A 16,887-nucleotide genomic window follows, 5' to 3' on the forward strand; every position below is an offset into this window, starting at 1 on the left:
GTGTTTCTTCTCTATCAGGATTGGGCTTTTGGGCTTATATTTCTCAAGATATGGACAAAATTGGTATTGCTGGGTCAAATGGCACCCCTTACAGATGACAGCTGGCGAATAAAGTTCGAGCAAGTCAAAGCGGATGGGTTTTCTTGTAAAACAATCATGCCAAGTAGCGATCAAAGAGCTAAAAAGTTGGATGACCCCACAAAAGGTGTCAACAAACATGACTGTCTTCCCCTCATCAGCTGAAATTGTGCCAGAGCCATTGGGTGCAGCACTGATTATTTCTGCCTGGAACTATCCACTTTGTAGTGGAAAAATAGGAAGAATTGTGATGGTTGCAGCCGCAAAACACCTTACTCCTGTAACTTTAGAACTTGGAGGAAAATGTCCAGTTATTGTTGATCCAACAGTAGACTTAGAGGTTACAGCGAGGCGAATTATAGCTGGCAAGTGGGGATGTAATAATGGACAAGCATACATTTCCCCGGATTACATCATAACACTGGAGTCATTTGCTCATAAATTGATAGAGGCTCTAAAAGTTATTTAAAAAAAAAAAAAAAAATCTTTGGAAAGGATCCACCTCAGTCAGCAGACTTGTCTCGTATTGTCAATTTCAGTCATTTTGCACGTTTAACAAGGCTCTTGGATAATCCAAAGGTGTCAGATAAAGTCATCTATGGGGGTCAGCGAGATGAAAAGCGACTGATTATTGCTCCTACTCTCTTGCTGGATGTTCTAATGGATTCCTTGATTATGACAGAAGAAATATTTGGTCCCTTGCTTCCAATAATCATTGTGCAAAAAATGGAGGAAGCTTTGGAAGTCGTAACTTCTTTGCCAAAGCCACTAGCAGCATATCTGTTTACAAAGGACAAAAAGTTTGAACGACAAGTGGTGGCAAGCATTTCTGCTGGAGGAATGGTTGTCAATGACACTGCTATACATCTTACAAATCATCATTTACCCTTTGGAGGTGTTAAAGAATCATGGGATATGGATACAACAGAGAAAATAGAGACCTCTAAACAGAAGAAGGAGTAAGGAAATTCTCTGTTCAAGGTTGGAAATCACCAGCGGAACTGCTTGAACGGATTGTCACTATTGATGATCTTTGGGTTCATACAGGGGACGCAAATTAATAGGCTTTTAATTTAAATTCTGATTGCTGAACCTGATCCTGATGACAGTCAAGAAGGCTATGCTGTTGGTAGATTCAAAGCGATTACTGAACCAGATCCTGATGCCAGCCTCTCAGAACAACCAGACACAGTATATGTCCTTTCTAGGCAATCAAGTGATGTGCAGATAGTTGGTTCCAGTTCTGTCGGATCAAATCTTAATTATGGAAATCCTGTTACAGAATTTCAACACGATATTCTTGGTTCTAGACTGAACAAACCTGTTGTAAGTGATTTTGAATCCATGCAGTTGAACCTAGAACACGAAGATGCAGATTTGAGAAGAATTCAAGAGTCCACAGCTGCTACTTCTGTGCGCCTTCAAGATGCTATTCAAAAGCTCAAGTCTCAGATGCCACCTGTTGAAATTGCCCCTGTTATTAGAACTCTGTTCACTATTCTAAGGAATGTCATGGATCATCTAAATGAAACCAAATCCAGTTGCTTGCGCAAGGCTAATCCTATATTTCAATGATCCATTCCAAAGTATCAAGTTGTTCTACAAAAGAGAAGTCGTTGTTCTTGTGTGTACTGGGGTATAATTGCTATCATGAAGGAGCATCGATGGAGGGTAGGAATTATGACAGAGTTAGCTCCTGTTGGGTATGTAGGGATCAACCCTAAATGTATTCTTGGATTAAATAAGAATCACGGGGAAGAAATATCTCTACGGCTAAGAACAGATGATCTTAATGGATTCAGAAACTATGAGAGCATTAAGAAGACTTTATTGCATGAACTTGCTCACATAGTACACTCAGAACATGATGCAAACCTTTTTGCATTAGACAAACAGTTGAATTAAGAAGCTATTGCCTTGGATTGGACAAAGTCGAGAAGCCAGACATTAAGTGGGTTAAGGCATGAAGCTGATGTGGATGAGCTCTTTTCTTCCCACCAAACTTACAGCATTAACAAGCTTGGAGGGAATCCTTTACATTCTGTGGTAGATGCTCGTGCTTCTGCAGCAGCTGCAGCACTAAGACACCTTGAAAATTCACCTCCTTGTCATATTGCATCATTTGAAGATACAGCTAAGTCAGCGGGAACAATTTCCTTAAGGGAATCACACAGCAAGTAAGGTTATGTCACAAATCTTGATGATTTACCTTGTTTCAGTTTTGAATAGCTTCAGGACAGTCAAAAATTTGGTATTAGAACTATGTCTTGTGATTACACAGCAGTTTCGTAGCGCGCTACGAAACTGCTGAAGCTGCATAATTAACGTTCAGTCAACCAAATTTTGAAGACTTTTTCAATCAGCGTTAAAAAGTTTTTGTCATCACACATGTACATGGGAAAGGCTTACAACACACGAAGTACGTGGCACTCCAATGGATTGTTGACTGATTCATGAAGATCAACATGGTTAATTACTTCCGAATATCTTTGAGGAAACCAAAAGCATAAAAACAGGGGCAGTTTCTTGTTTCTCAGCAGAGGTAAAGGGATAAGACATTAAGGACCAGTAAGAAGCTTCGAACATCCACCACAGCTAAAGCTGAAGGAAACCACTTGTCAGAGAATGAATCTTGATTGTAATAAATGCTATGTTCAGCATGATGTAGAATTAGACTCCTAATTGTCTTAGGTTTCTAAACTTCCAGTTGGCAGTTGCTGTATTTAATAGTTAGTTTAATATGTCAATAGGTGTCATGATAAGGAGAATTCGAGTTCCCCTCATACTTGAGGAGGAATCTAAATTAGTTAGAAGAGCTCTATATATAGGAGAAAGAGCAATGTAAACAGGGTTGGAAATTTATGTAAAAAAGCTCTGATATTTGGCTTATGTAAAGACTCCGTTTTTTTTGGTAATACAGTACTGGCTTATGCTTCTCAAGAATCATAGAGAGTTCAATGTATGAGTTTCTTTTGTTGTCTTTTCATGTTATCTACACTGTTATGAGTATTTGATTACTTAGAAATCACTTGCAGGGTTCTAATTTCCTTCATATACTCGTAGACTGTCTTTTTTGTGTTTGGTGTTCTCTACCTATATTGAAATATGGATGCCTTGAATTTTATGCAAAGCAAATCCTATTGTTAATACTAAATCACATATGACTCCATAAGCCCAATGGATACTTGTTAATTTTGTTTCCACCATCTTCATTCCTATTTGTTTCACAAAGCGTTAGCCATCTTGATCATAATCAAAAAACCCTTAATCCTTTGAGAGAGCCCTCTCAGGCTAAGGAGGCTAAGCCTTAGCTAAAAGATTGGTTTGAAATAGTTACTTGAAGTCTTCCTGGTCTGCAGCCTTCCAGGGCCTGATTTTGAGATAACAGGGCCCATCAGGCAAATCGAACTCATGGGGGTGAACCTTAAAATTGTGCCATCTCTCTCCAATTGTTGTTTTTGTTTGTCCATGTGGAAATTTTCTTCTGCTAATTCAAATCAAAATATCAAAACATGCAATTAGAATGTGGGTATGGGAATAGATTTTTCTATAAAATAATATTCAATGGCGCATGATGACAACTGCAACCTTTGTCACATTTATCTTACAAAATTCACTTCACATACATCCAATACATAGTTTGCAAATGATAGGCATGGTAAGCAAGGTAGTTGGAAATATAAAAAGTTATAAGTTCCAAGAGGATAATCACATGTGGATAAATATGTTTGACCACGTGATTATTCACATGTGGATAAATACATGTGATTATTCACATGTGGATAAATTCATGTGACTACATATATAGAACCAAGTTATGTGAACCTAATGGACAAGTAAAATTAGACACAATAGACACAAATGTCTAAACATATGTCATAAAGGCTAACAATAGCCATCTCATCAAATTCTCAGCATGAAGACAGTCCACCATCTTTGTTTTCTTCAACTCTCTCCCAATGTGTCAAATTCTCTGCCCTTGAAGATGGTTGAGTGATTTATGCATTGAGATCAAGTTCACCATTGGACAAGCCTTGGTTGCAGCAAGAAGTTACCAAGAGGGAAATCCTTTTAATTCAAAAGATTGGTTTGTTGCTTTCATGGCTAAGCATGCTAAAGTAAGCATCTAGTCCTGGATAATTTTCCCCGTAGCTGTAAAAAAAGTTTTTCCAAAAAAATAAATTTGGCTGAACTACATCAACTAAAATCTTTTACCATGGAGTGGGAGGAAATGACAACTCAACAAAGCACCAGTTTTTAACAGAAAGTCATCAGTCTCCTGGATTTTATTGTTTCTATTATTAAAAGCTTGGATTGCATCCAACAAAAGAATGAAGACTTTAAAAATAGTTTCCTTAGTAATTTGGAAATCATGTTTGATTGTTAGGAAACCAGCTCACAAAAGATAGAAAAGATAGATCAACACCTTAGAATTTAGCCTCTTCGAGGGGGCAACCTCCTTTACATTACACAAATGAATAATTCTTGGATGATACAAATGACTAAACCTCCGTTCTATATATAGGAGTCTAAGGGGTCACAATATAATCAAGCCGACATAACAATAATAACATAAGGGCACAAAAATAACAATAGTGGGTTTCTAAGGGGCATAATAATAACAATATGGAGACAACAGGGGCACAATGATAACAATAAGGGATACAATGACAATAGTAATGGGGGAATCACTAGTATTATAGGGGCCTAACATGCCCCTCTCCTTCCGAAAAGAATTTTCCTCGATGCTTGAGTAGTTCTGGATGCTTCTGTATAAAATTCTCATCCTCCCATGTGGAATCTTTAGCAGATAAGTTCTTCCACTTCATGAGATACTCCAAAATTGATCGATTTCAGAGCTGTCGAGTTCTTGTTTCTGTGACTACTTCTGGTTCCAATATGTTTTTTCCTTCCTTGTAAAGTTCTAGAATTATTGTTTGAACTGGGAGCTTGTCACCTATAACATTCTTTAAACATGAAACATGGAAAACTGGGTGCACTCGGGAAGCTACAGGAAGCTCCAATTTGTATGCCATAGTACCAATCTTTTTTAAAACCTTGTACAGACCATAATACTTTGGTGATAATTTATTATACTTCTTATCTTGCTTAAGGGACATTTTTTTATATGGTTGTAGCTATAGGAATACCTAGTCACCTACATCAAAACTTCTTTCACTGCGATGTTGATATTCCTGTTTTCATTCTATTCTGCGCCAATGTGAGGTTATCCTTTAAGAGTTGGAGAACTTGTTGTTGATGCTCGATGATGTTCCACTGCTTGAACCTTAGAATTTTCTCTTAAATATGATGTGATGGATGGTGGATGATATCCATAAAGTGCCATAAATGGGGTCATTTTTGCTATAGTATGGAAGGAAATCTTATACCGCCATTCAACCAGAGGCAACCATTTGACCCATTGTGTTTGTTTATCAGATACAAAGCAATGAATATATCCTTCCAAACATTTGTTTACTATCTCATTTTTCCCATCAGATCGAGGATGATAAGATGAGCTATTAGCTAACTGTGTACCGAGACAAGAAAATAATTCTATCCAAATATTTCTAGTGAAAATGGGATCTCTATCGCTTACAATATTCTTTGGGTTTCCATGTAGCTTTTGAATTGTTTCCATAAATGCAATAGAAACTATACTGGCTTTAAAGGGATGTGATAATGCACAAAAGTGTGCATACTTGGTAAGTCTGTCAACTACCACCATGATGACACTCTTTCCTTCGGACTTGGGTAAACCTGTGATAAAATCCATTGAAACCTCCTCCCAACATTGGCTTGGAATGGATAAAGGTTTTAATAGACCTGGGGTCTTAATTGTTTCAACTTTATTTTGTTGGCAAACCAAAAATTCCACCACAAACTTTTGAATATCCAATTTAAGGCCATCCTAAAAAGAATCCTTCTTAACCCTGTGGTAAGTTTTTAAAGATCCTGAGTGCCCCCCTAAGGGAGGAATGTGTAATTCCATAAGAATATTTTGTTTAAGTTGGGAATTCCTACATAGGTATAAGCAATCTTTGTACCATAACGAATCATTTTTCTAGCTAAATGTATCAGATGCACTGGGATCTTGTTGTAACTTTCGAATGAGTGACCACACTTATTCATCATTCTTCCATTCCTCCCTTGCTTCGTTTATCCAATCTGGTTGGATAATAGAAATGGTGCACAACAATGCTTCCATATCCTTATCCTTTCTTGAGAGTGCATCTGCCACAACATTTTGCTTCCCTTTTTTGTAGATGATTTAAAAGTCATAACCCAACATCTTTGTGACCCATTTTTTTTGCTCTTTAGAGGATAATCTTTGTTCTAAAAAGTATTTAAGACTATCACAATATGTTTTTATCTTGAAGTGTCTTCCCACTAGGTAGGGTTGCCATTTCTTAAGTGCATGGAGTATTGCCAACATTTCCTTCTCATAAATAGCTTTGTGTAAATACTTTCCCTTGATTGGACGACTGTTGAAAGCAATGGATATTTCATCTTGCATTAAAACAACACCAATTCCATTTCCCGAAGCATCACATTCCACAATAAAGGTTTTTGTGATGTCTGGTGTAGCTAAGACCGGTGCTTGGCACATTGCCTCTTTAAGTTGTTCGAAGGCCTTTGTTGCTTCTGGAGTCCATGAAAATGCATCTTTCTTTAATAATGTTGTTAGAGGTGCTACTATTCTCCCATAATTCTTAACAAACTTGCGATAATACCCTATAAACCCGAGAAAACCTCGTAGATGCTTTATGGATGTGGGATTTTCCATTCCTTAATGGATTTAATTTTGCTAAGGTCTGCCTTAACACCTTCATGAGATACAATATGACCCCGATATTCCACCTCTTGTACTCCAAAGAAACATTTGGAGCTTTTAGCATATAATTGTTTCTCCTCCAATAGTTTGAGCACCCTGTCAACATGTTCAACATGATCCTTCCAAGACTTGCTGTAGATTAATATATCATCAAAAAATACTAACACAAACTTTCTAAGGAAGGGTTTGAAAATGGAATTCATCAAACCTTGAAATGTAGAAGGTGCATTGGTAAGTCCAAAAGGCATGACAAAAATTCCTAATAACCCTCATGATTTCTAAATGTTGTTTTTTGGAATGTCTTCACTCTTCATTCTGATTTGATGATATCCTGAACGAAGATCCAACTTGGTGAAGTAAATTGATCCATGCAATTCATCCAATAATTCATCAATGACAGGAATGGAAAATTTAAGTGAGCTTATTGAGCTCCCTATAATCCGGACACATGCTTCATGATCCATCCTTCTTGTGCACCAATACTACTGGAGCAGAGAAACAACTTTGACTAGGTTGAATTATGCTAGCCTCTACAACCATACGTTCAATTTCACTCTTTTGGGCATAAAGATATCTGTTCAACCTGATGTTTGGAGGAACACTTCCTGGAATCAAATGAATAGCATGATCATGATCACGAATAGGTGGGAGACCTTTGGGAGTCTCAAATACCTTGGAATGATTGTCCAAGACTTTTTGGAGATCTGGAGAAATGGACGATTTTGATGTGGGAACCTCTAGCGAACATAATTGTGCAATTACACCTCATTATTCCTTCTTTAGAATCTTTGTCATACCATTAGAGCTTATTATCTTTCCCAGTTTCCCTGCAATACCCCTTAATTCAACTTCCTTTCCTTCTACACAAAATTTCATGAAAATTTCTTGAAAATTAAAATCTATTGTACCCAAGGATTGTAGCCATTGAACTCCTAGTACAAAATCAAAACCTCTCATTGGAATGGAAAGCATTGGGCTATTCAATACATATTCTCCCATGGATAGCTTGATATTATGGAACTTCCTAGAGCAATTTATGGTTCCTCCACTTGCAACCATCACTTAACACTCTGGTGCTGGATATAGGAAGCAATTCAATTCCTTTGCTATCTAACAATGAATAAAATTATGGGTACTTCCTGAATAAATTAACACTATTACCTTTTCCTTCTTGATATGTCCTTCTATATTGATAGTTTGAGGAGTGGTAATCCCATCCAATGCATTACAAGATATAGTTAGATTCATTTCTTCTCTCTCTAGGGTTTGTTCCGGGAGTATATCCTCTTCTTTTGACATTTCTTGTTCCTTTTCTTCCTCCTCTTCACAATCTATGTAGAATAATTTCTTCTCAGCACACTTATGACCTTTAGTGTATTTGCTATCACAATTGTAACAAAGCCCTTTTTCTCTTTTTTCATCCAATTGTTGTGGTGTCAACCTTGTAGGTTGTGGAAGGCTAGGGGAAACAACACTTCCATCTTTATAGTTGTGAGTGGTAGGCTTCCTGGTTGCCATAATTTTTCTTTCCATGTTTCTTTCTAACCTAAATGCCTTCTCCAATGAATCAGGTTCCCAAAGGCGAACCTCATGTTGGATATTATCCTTTAAAGTATCTATGAACACATCAATCCTTTGCTTCTATGGAATATGTTTTACCCTTATGTTCAATTTTTGGAAGTCCTCAATGTGCTCCACCATTGAACCCTTTTCTTTGAGATTTATCAATTTGCTAAAAAAGGTGTTGCTTTTTGTATCCTCATAATGTGTTATCATTGCTTTCATAAAAATTTCCCAAGTGACAATTTGTTTACGAGAGAAAAGCCATCGACACCATACAAACTGATTTGGTTCCAAATATAAAGTTTCAATACATACCTTTTATGTTTTTTTCACATTATGGAGATCGAAAAATTACTCCATCTGTAGTATCCTTGTTCTAGTATCTTTTCCATCAAACTTCCTCACAATGATTTTTGGAACATGGTGGGTCTTCAATCCAAAATTAAAGTCTATGAAATCATGATTAACATTTCTTTTGTTCTCATCATGAGTTTCCTTTACTACCCTTTCACCACTAGTGACCATTTCTTGTAGTATATTATTCAAATTTATCATCAATTCTTCCATCTTATCATCCATGCCATTCATCTTAACATCCATGCCATCCATCTTAGCTTCCATGCCATCCATCTTAGATTCCACGCCATCCATCTTAACTTGCATGCCATTCATATTAGCTTCCATGCCATCCATATTAACTTGCATGCCATTCATATTAGCTTCCACGCCATTCATCTTCTTCATTTACCTTTAGTGAGAGTGAAATTTGTTGTACTTGGTCTTGTAATTTTGATATATCATGTTGCATTTATTCCTCTTCTTCACGAGTCATGCTAGAGCTTTCAAGTTGCTTACTAGGTGTTTCCATTTTCTTTCTTTGGGGCATTAATTAATGCTAATAGTTCTTCACTATTCCCTTTGAATTCATTTGAACTAATTTTTCAAACCAATCTTATGCAAAATTTAAAAAAAACTACACACTTTTTTTCACTTTGTACGAGTTTGATATTGAATTTGTTGTATCTCTGTAAGTGTACATCTTGAATACCTGAAATCTCTTCCTACAATAGCCCTTCGAGTCCTCTTTCTAACCCTGCAAGTCTGATCAAGATTGGATTATCCAAGGAAGAGTTATGCCAAATCTCCCATGGTGACCTGATTATAGGCTAGTTCAAAAGAGTGAACTTGTACGATGTGCCACGTGTCATTGTTTCGACCTTAGTACCTGGAACTGATAAAAAGAAAACTACAGGCCGTCCTCTTTTTGAAAATTCTTACGATATTTCAATATGATGCTAAAAAAAAAAGTTATGATGATTTTCCCCAGGTCATTTGTTTGGAATGTAATTCGAGATGCAAAAACTCTAACTTCCTCAGATCATATTGCCACAAATATAGAGAGACAAGCTCTGAAATTTGGACCCGAAGTTCCAAACGCTTTCGGATCGAATGGATTTTTTCTGTAGCTTCTGCAATGTCGCAAAAAAAAAAAGTTATAGCGAAAATTCCACTATGACATTTTTGGAGCAGCAAAATCCTATAAACCAAAGCTCTGATACCAAATGTTAGGAAACTAGCTCACAAAATATAGAAAAGATAGATCAACGCCTTAGAATTCAACCTCTTCGAGGGGGAAACCTCCTTTACATTACACAAATGAACAATTCTTGGATGATACAAATGACTAAACCTCCCTTCTATACATAGGAGTCTAAGGGGTCACAATATAATCAAGCTGACAGAACAATAATACCATAAGGGCACAAAAATAACAATAGTGGGTTTCTATGGGGCATACTAATAACAATATGGGAACAATAATAACAATAAGGGATACAATGAAAATAGTAATGGGGTAATCACTAGTATTATAGGGGCCTAACATTGATGATATGTACAAGTGTTGTCCTGAAAAAGAGTTTCTATGACAGCCTAAGGAGCTATACAAAAATTGCAAACTTCATCCGCCATTGAAGCATCAAAATTCAAAGGTTTTGACATCTACTTGGATGAAATTTTGTATGGCACTAACTCTATATTTGGATATTCTGATGTCTTGTTAAGGAGAGTTTTTGTAGTGTTGTTTTTAGATAGTGGAAAGTATTGGAAAATCTTTTGTATTCTCTGTAGGAAGTATTAGAAAACTCACATGCTCTGATCCAGGAGTGCTTGTAAATTTTGTTTCAATTGCAAATTGGGTTCTGTAGGGTCTATGCTACAACTTACAAATGAAGACCTTTGTTTGGCCAAAACTATTTGGCTATTTGGTTGCACTTCTATCTCTTCTTCAGAAGATATCTTATATATATATATCTATATATCTATATATATATATATATATATATATATATATATATATATATATATATATATATATATATATATATTTTCTCTTATATAGGAGTCAACCTATATTTGTCTTTTATAGAATTTTATAGAAATCCAATATGCACTGAATTCATTGGTGTTGCTTATTTGTTCTAATTGTCCACATTAGATTGAGTTCTGTGGAGACTTTGATGGACGGTTTCACAAAAGCTTGGAGTTAGATTTTGATTTATTTGTTGCTTTGCTTGGCCATCACTCACAAAGGTACTTTATAAATTCTAGAACCATTGTCTATTTTTCATATCCTCATTAGTACTCTATAGAATAGTTTAAAAATTGTTCTAACTATGATTCATTTTCTTTTGTCCAAAAGGTTTCCTCTTATGCCCTCAGGTGGGCCAGGTATGGGCTATTATATTTAAGTAAATTGTAGCAAGAATGTTTGAGATGAATATTCTTTAACTTAATAATGATCACACTGAAACAAATCAACTTGATGGTAAGTCGAAAAAGGTTCCATATTTGAAGTGTCCAAGGAGAATTGCATGCATATTTCTACATATCTAGTGTATTAGTTAGATTTGGATTTATCTTTTTCTTTTCTTTCCCATCACACACTAAGGTGATGTATAAATTCTAGAACCATGTTTAATTTGTTATGTCCTTTTTGGTACTCTGTAGAATAGTTTAGACTATTGTTCTAACTACTATTCTATCACTTCTGTAAAAAATGGCTCCTTTTCTACCCCCATGTAGGTCAGGTAAGGACTCTTATATTTAAGTAAAATTTAATAAGAATTCTTGAGATGAATGTTCTTTAACTTAATGATCACACTAACACAAATCAACTTGATGATAAGTGGAAAAAGATTCCATATTTGATGTCCAAGGAGAATTGCTTGCAAATTTCAGCATTTCTAGTGTATTAATGAAGCAACAATTGTATCCATTTAAACATTAAGTGACCCAAAGTTGTTACAAACCCCAATGTCACATTATTGTGCTACAAACCTAGGTTAACATGAGGGGAGGGAGATTTGAACCCTGCACCTCTCCCAAGCATTAACATTACCTTTACCAATACACCATTTTTTCAATCCTGGGTTAGAAACCACTTCAGCTTTGAGCCTTAGAGACATTATTCAAAGAGATTTATCTAATAAAGACTTAGAGGCATGTTTTTAGGTAAAATTTCATTTGTAAAGGTTTCCTAGGTAGCTCGTAATGATAAAATCCACTGTTAAATCTGAACATGTAGCTGACATCATGTTGACAAGGGTATTGGAGATTTTTTTTATTATGATCCAGGTCCCACACTCTATGGGTTGCATGGCAAGTCAAAATGGATTTTTCTACACTTATAGTACTTGATAGAGAAACAAATCTAAACCTTGAAACTTCCAACAGGAGGAAATCTGTGCAATTATGAAGTATAGTAACCATGTGTTGAGAAAATGAAGAATGACAAGACTATAAAAAAAGGTAGGACTGGCTCAAGAAAAGGAGAACCAGAAGTTAACAAAAATGTAATAATACATAAGGATGGTAAGAGATATTTGCAGGTTTGAAGATTGGGCATGTTTGAAAGTTGGGAATATTTGAAGGTTTCAATGTAGAAAAAATGATATATGAAGCATATTAAGGAAACAAGGGAATGAGCTGCAGAATGAAAAACATAAAGATTAAACAATAATAAGAAAATAGAGAGAATTCCATTAACCAACAAGAGCAAGAAGAAGCACATAGCTTCATAAGTCTCCAAGCCTGAGTATTTTGTTAAAATGGTGGCCTTGGGTTATAGTTTAAAGGTGGTCGATATTATAAAATTTCTTTTAACCACTCTTTTCTAAAGGGTAGGGTCATCTGACATAAGACATTGACTAATATAAATTAATTAATTGTTTGGACCAAGGACAATTATGTTTGCAACCCATTCTTGGCTATGTAATAATGAATCCCCTGGGCCTCTTGTAGGGACAAAAGGCTGGTGCATGCCTGGAGCATAGTGGGAAAGGTGACATTGTCTGGTTGTATATTTCTCTCCAATATTTGAGAGAAAAGGCCAAGGACTTCCTCACCAAGCCATTTCCTCGCATACCCTTTAATCATTAGATTCCATAAGAAAACATCCCTTGGGCATATTTTTTCAAATAGTTTATAAACCTGTTAAACATTTCACCCATATGCTTCGTCTTTAGTCCATGTAGTCCCACTTGGGCTCTCGACTCTCTCAATATCATCATGAACAAGGTTTCCCTTTTATAGATTTGAAAGGGTTGCATAGGTATAGATCACACTAGCCAACATGGAATCATTTATCCTGATGCCATACACATGCATTTCATCGATAGTTTCTAAGCCTTTGTAACATGGCCATTCTGAACACCTCTTATATTGTCATAAATTCCCCAAAATTATGAATACCTCTTGTCGAAATAGAGACCCATACCTGTAATTTCTGGAAACCCTACCTCTGTCAAATGCTGAAAATACCCTGCAAAACTGAATATTGCTAATTTAAAATAGATTGGGTCAAACTGTTGTCCCTTGTTTGTGAATGAACAGTGCAATTGACCCAAAAAATCCATGTTCCCTATTTGATAATGGTCAAGCAAATGGAAACCATTCCAAAAATTTTCCCCTGTGCTATGTTTGTGTGCTTTGTCTCTGGCCCATGCAGGCTCAGTGCTACAACTTGGCTTTGATACCACTTGTAATATCACTCAGCACTCCCACTAGGTGACATCACTCACCCAAGCTCCACATTTCACAATTTCACCAGAAACATAGGCATAATTTAATCACAATTGCACAAAATCATAAATAACCTAGGCATAATTAACCCTAATGCACAAATCATAAACCACAACATAATCCAACAAATGCATAACCATGTAACAATACCAACAATAACAATGTATTAATATCATATGCATAACTTAAATTTAACACATAGTATGAGCACAGTCAAATCACTAGAATACCAGTCCATGTGTAAGTACAACAAAACCAAATGTGCACATAAACAATTTTAAACACTTATTTGTATGAATTGTTGGCTGGTTGTGGATAAAAGGTATGAAGTATGAAGTATTTTGATATGTATGAAGTGAGGTGCTGAAATTTCCCATATCAGTGTTCAAGCATCTTTGATGGAAAGTTTGTGTTTGTACTTATGGATGCAACAACACAAAAAACAATGGTTGGAGTCAGATGCAAGTTTTGAGAATATTTTGGAAGAATAAATTCCCCTCACTCGCAATCTCTTAGTGGATACTATTGGTTCTGATTTGTCTCATTTATCTAGCCACATTGTGGTAAGAGGAGACTAGTTCAGATTCTCTCTTCGAGACATACAAAAAGGGAAAATTTGTCAAAATATGTCAGAGCAGTCATCTCTATCAAACTTCCTTTTCAAAATCTTGGGTCAAGCTTGTTGACTAGCTTAGGCAAACATAATTAAGCTCATTGCATCTTGGTTGAACTTGATAAGATTTGACTAGGTTTGGTCCAAGCTCAAACAAATCTGTCATATTTAGAAACAAATTTTGGAACTCTTATTTTAATGTTGGAGAGTAAGGATAGAGTGTAGCACAAAACCCCAATGCCATACATAGAGGATTTATTCCAAAGGACAATAGAAAAGAGGGTAAGATTTTCTTCCTTTTTACTAAAGAAGTAAATACCATTTTATCAAGTGCATAATCAATCAAGTTGGGTTCTTTTGTTTCCTCTAATTTTTTAGTACATGTGGACACATGTTCAAATTAGTAGATTTTGTTGCTGGTTATTTTTTTGCTTATCATCTTTATTTTTCCCACTATAATCCTATTCTCTATGGATGTTTTTGTTATTCCCCTAGATCTATTCTATAAAGGTAGAGGGGGGATGAAGTGTATTTTTGTATTCCTTGTATCCATGCAATTGCATCTTTGGATACTTTTTATTTTTGTATTGTGTAGTTCTTTTTGCTTTGAGGTTCTTGTCTTCACACCCCTTTACTAGTTGAAGTACTTGTAGGAGGACATAATTATCATTGAGAGGTAGAGAGTTATTTCCTTGTATCCATGAAATTACATCTTTGGATACTCGTGGATACCCCAAGTGGATACTTACATGGAACATTAGAAATGTAATTTTTACTTTGGAATAAACATATTTCCTTGTCTGAAAACAATTGTTGCATATAATGGGTCAAACATGACCACTCTCCCATAGTTTTTACTCTTTATATATGTCTTAGTACAAATGGGTTTATAGAGATGTGGACAGTTTCCGCAATCTCCTCTAATACTTGCATACTTTCTTTTGTGAGTATTCACATTGTTGGTAGTGTGCTCATATCAATAATGTTCATAAATATGCCATCTCATTGCCTATGTAGATTCCTTGTTCAAATTTCTACCCACACTCTCCAAATTGGAAGATAACCTACTTTGAATGTAAATTGATAAGGTAGACAAACCTTTTCATTGGAGTAAGTTTTTACTTTGTGGATTTGGTGCTTCAAAAAAGATAATTTATGGCTCCATTTTACAGTTTTGTAACCGATCTCGTATGTATAGAAAAGTGTGTTCCCATTACAATTCTAGAAGTTGCAATCTTAAGATTTTACTGTTAAGGTTTTATGCCTTTAGGTCTCTCCTCCCCTTTTGCCAAGGAAAAGGATGAATCATTGTCAGGTGGATTATGTTGGGCTATATGTAAGTCAACAAGAACATGTTTTGAAGGTGCATGGTCTTGGTTGATGATTTTTTTTAATGTACATTCTTTTAATCACAAAAAATAATAGGATTGATTGTGAGTATGATAGATGAAAATTGCCTGATGCATTTGTTATAATATAATGGGCATATTGTGGGTTGTGCAATATGTGTTTCAGTGTTGTAGAACACGTTGATAAATCACCAAGGCCAAGCCAAAATGAGAACTAGGCCTGAAAAATTGGCAGATTCACAATTTATAAAAATTAGGAATGTGCCATTTTTTAAAGAAAGTTGCACAAGTAGGAGGCGAAAATCTATTTTTAAAGTGACTTTTTGGGTCTCATTTTACCCATTTTTGTTTGCATATTTCATTTCCATGAGTGAGAACTTCACTTCATTGTTCCAATAGAGGGGAAACATGGTGTTAATGCATGGAAAATATAATTACTTGAAAGAAAAAATTTGCATTTTAAAAATCTTAGCAAGTTCTTTGTTGGTTTTTTCTATGCCAATTTTTTAAGAAAGTTGCACAGGTAGGAGGAAAAAATCTATCAAATCTTAAAGTGACCTTCTGGGTCTCATTTTACCCATTTTTGTTTTCATATTTCATTTTCATGAATGAGAAATTTGCTTCATTGTTCCAATAGAGGGGAAACATGGTGTTAATGCATGGAGAATATAATTTTTAGTGACAAAGGCTCTTTTGACCAACCAATGAGCTTATAGTGACATTTTTCAATCCTCACCAATATATGAAATGGTGATAGTCAATAACTCTCACCATCCATATATATATATATATATATATATATATATATATATATATATATATATATATATATATATATATATATATATATATATATATATATATAGTGATGGCCATGAAAGGTCCATCACCATAAATCACTGTTGGTCATATGAAATGGTGACGTTCACTATATGTCATTATAATAATTATTCGTGACAGACCTTGAATGTCACCACAACACCTATACTTTTGGCGATGCAATCATTGGTGACGTTCTTTTTTTGGTAAAAACGCTCTTTTGACCGTCACCAATGAGCTTATGGTGACATTTTTTGACCCTCATCAAAATATGAAATGGTGATGGTCAATGAACGTCACCATATATATGCATCAATAGTGACGACCATAAAAGGTCCATCACAATAAATCATTGTTATTTATATGCAATGGTGCCTTGAATGCCACAAAAAGAACTTATACTTTTGGTGATGCCACCTTTGGTGACGTTCAATTTTTTGGTGATGGAGTCTAATATCCATCACCATTGCTCATACGAAATGGTGATGGTCACCATCCGTCATTATAAATCATTATTGGTGATGGACCTTGAATGTCACCACAACACC

At 35.5% G+C, this 16,887-nt stretch overlaps 1 pseudogene; it reads left to right on the forward strand.

The window, feature by feature from the left end:
* Positions 1-217: 217 nt before the first annotated feature.
* LOC149243201 (aldehyde dehydrogenase family 3 member H1 pseudogene) lies at positions 218-1,653 on the forward strand (annotated as a pseudogene).
* Positions 1,654-16,887: the final 15,234 nt, after the last annotated feature.

Source organism: Pinus tabuliformis, chromosome 8, assembly GCF_031772625.1.
Source record: "Pinus tabuliformis cultivar Carrire ecotype Pingquan chromosome 8, CPIR1, whole genome shotgun sequence".
NCBI classification, from domain to species: Eukaryota; Viridiplantae; Streptophyta; class Pinopsida; order Pinales; family Pinaceae; genus Pinus; species Pinus tabuliformis.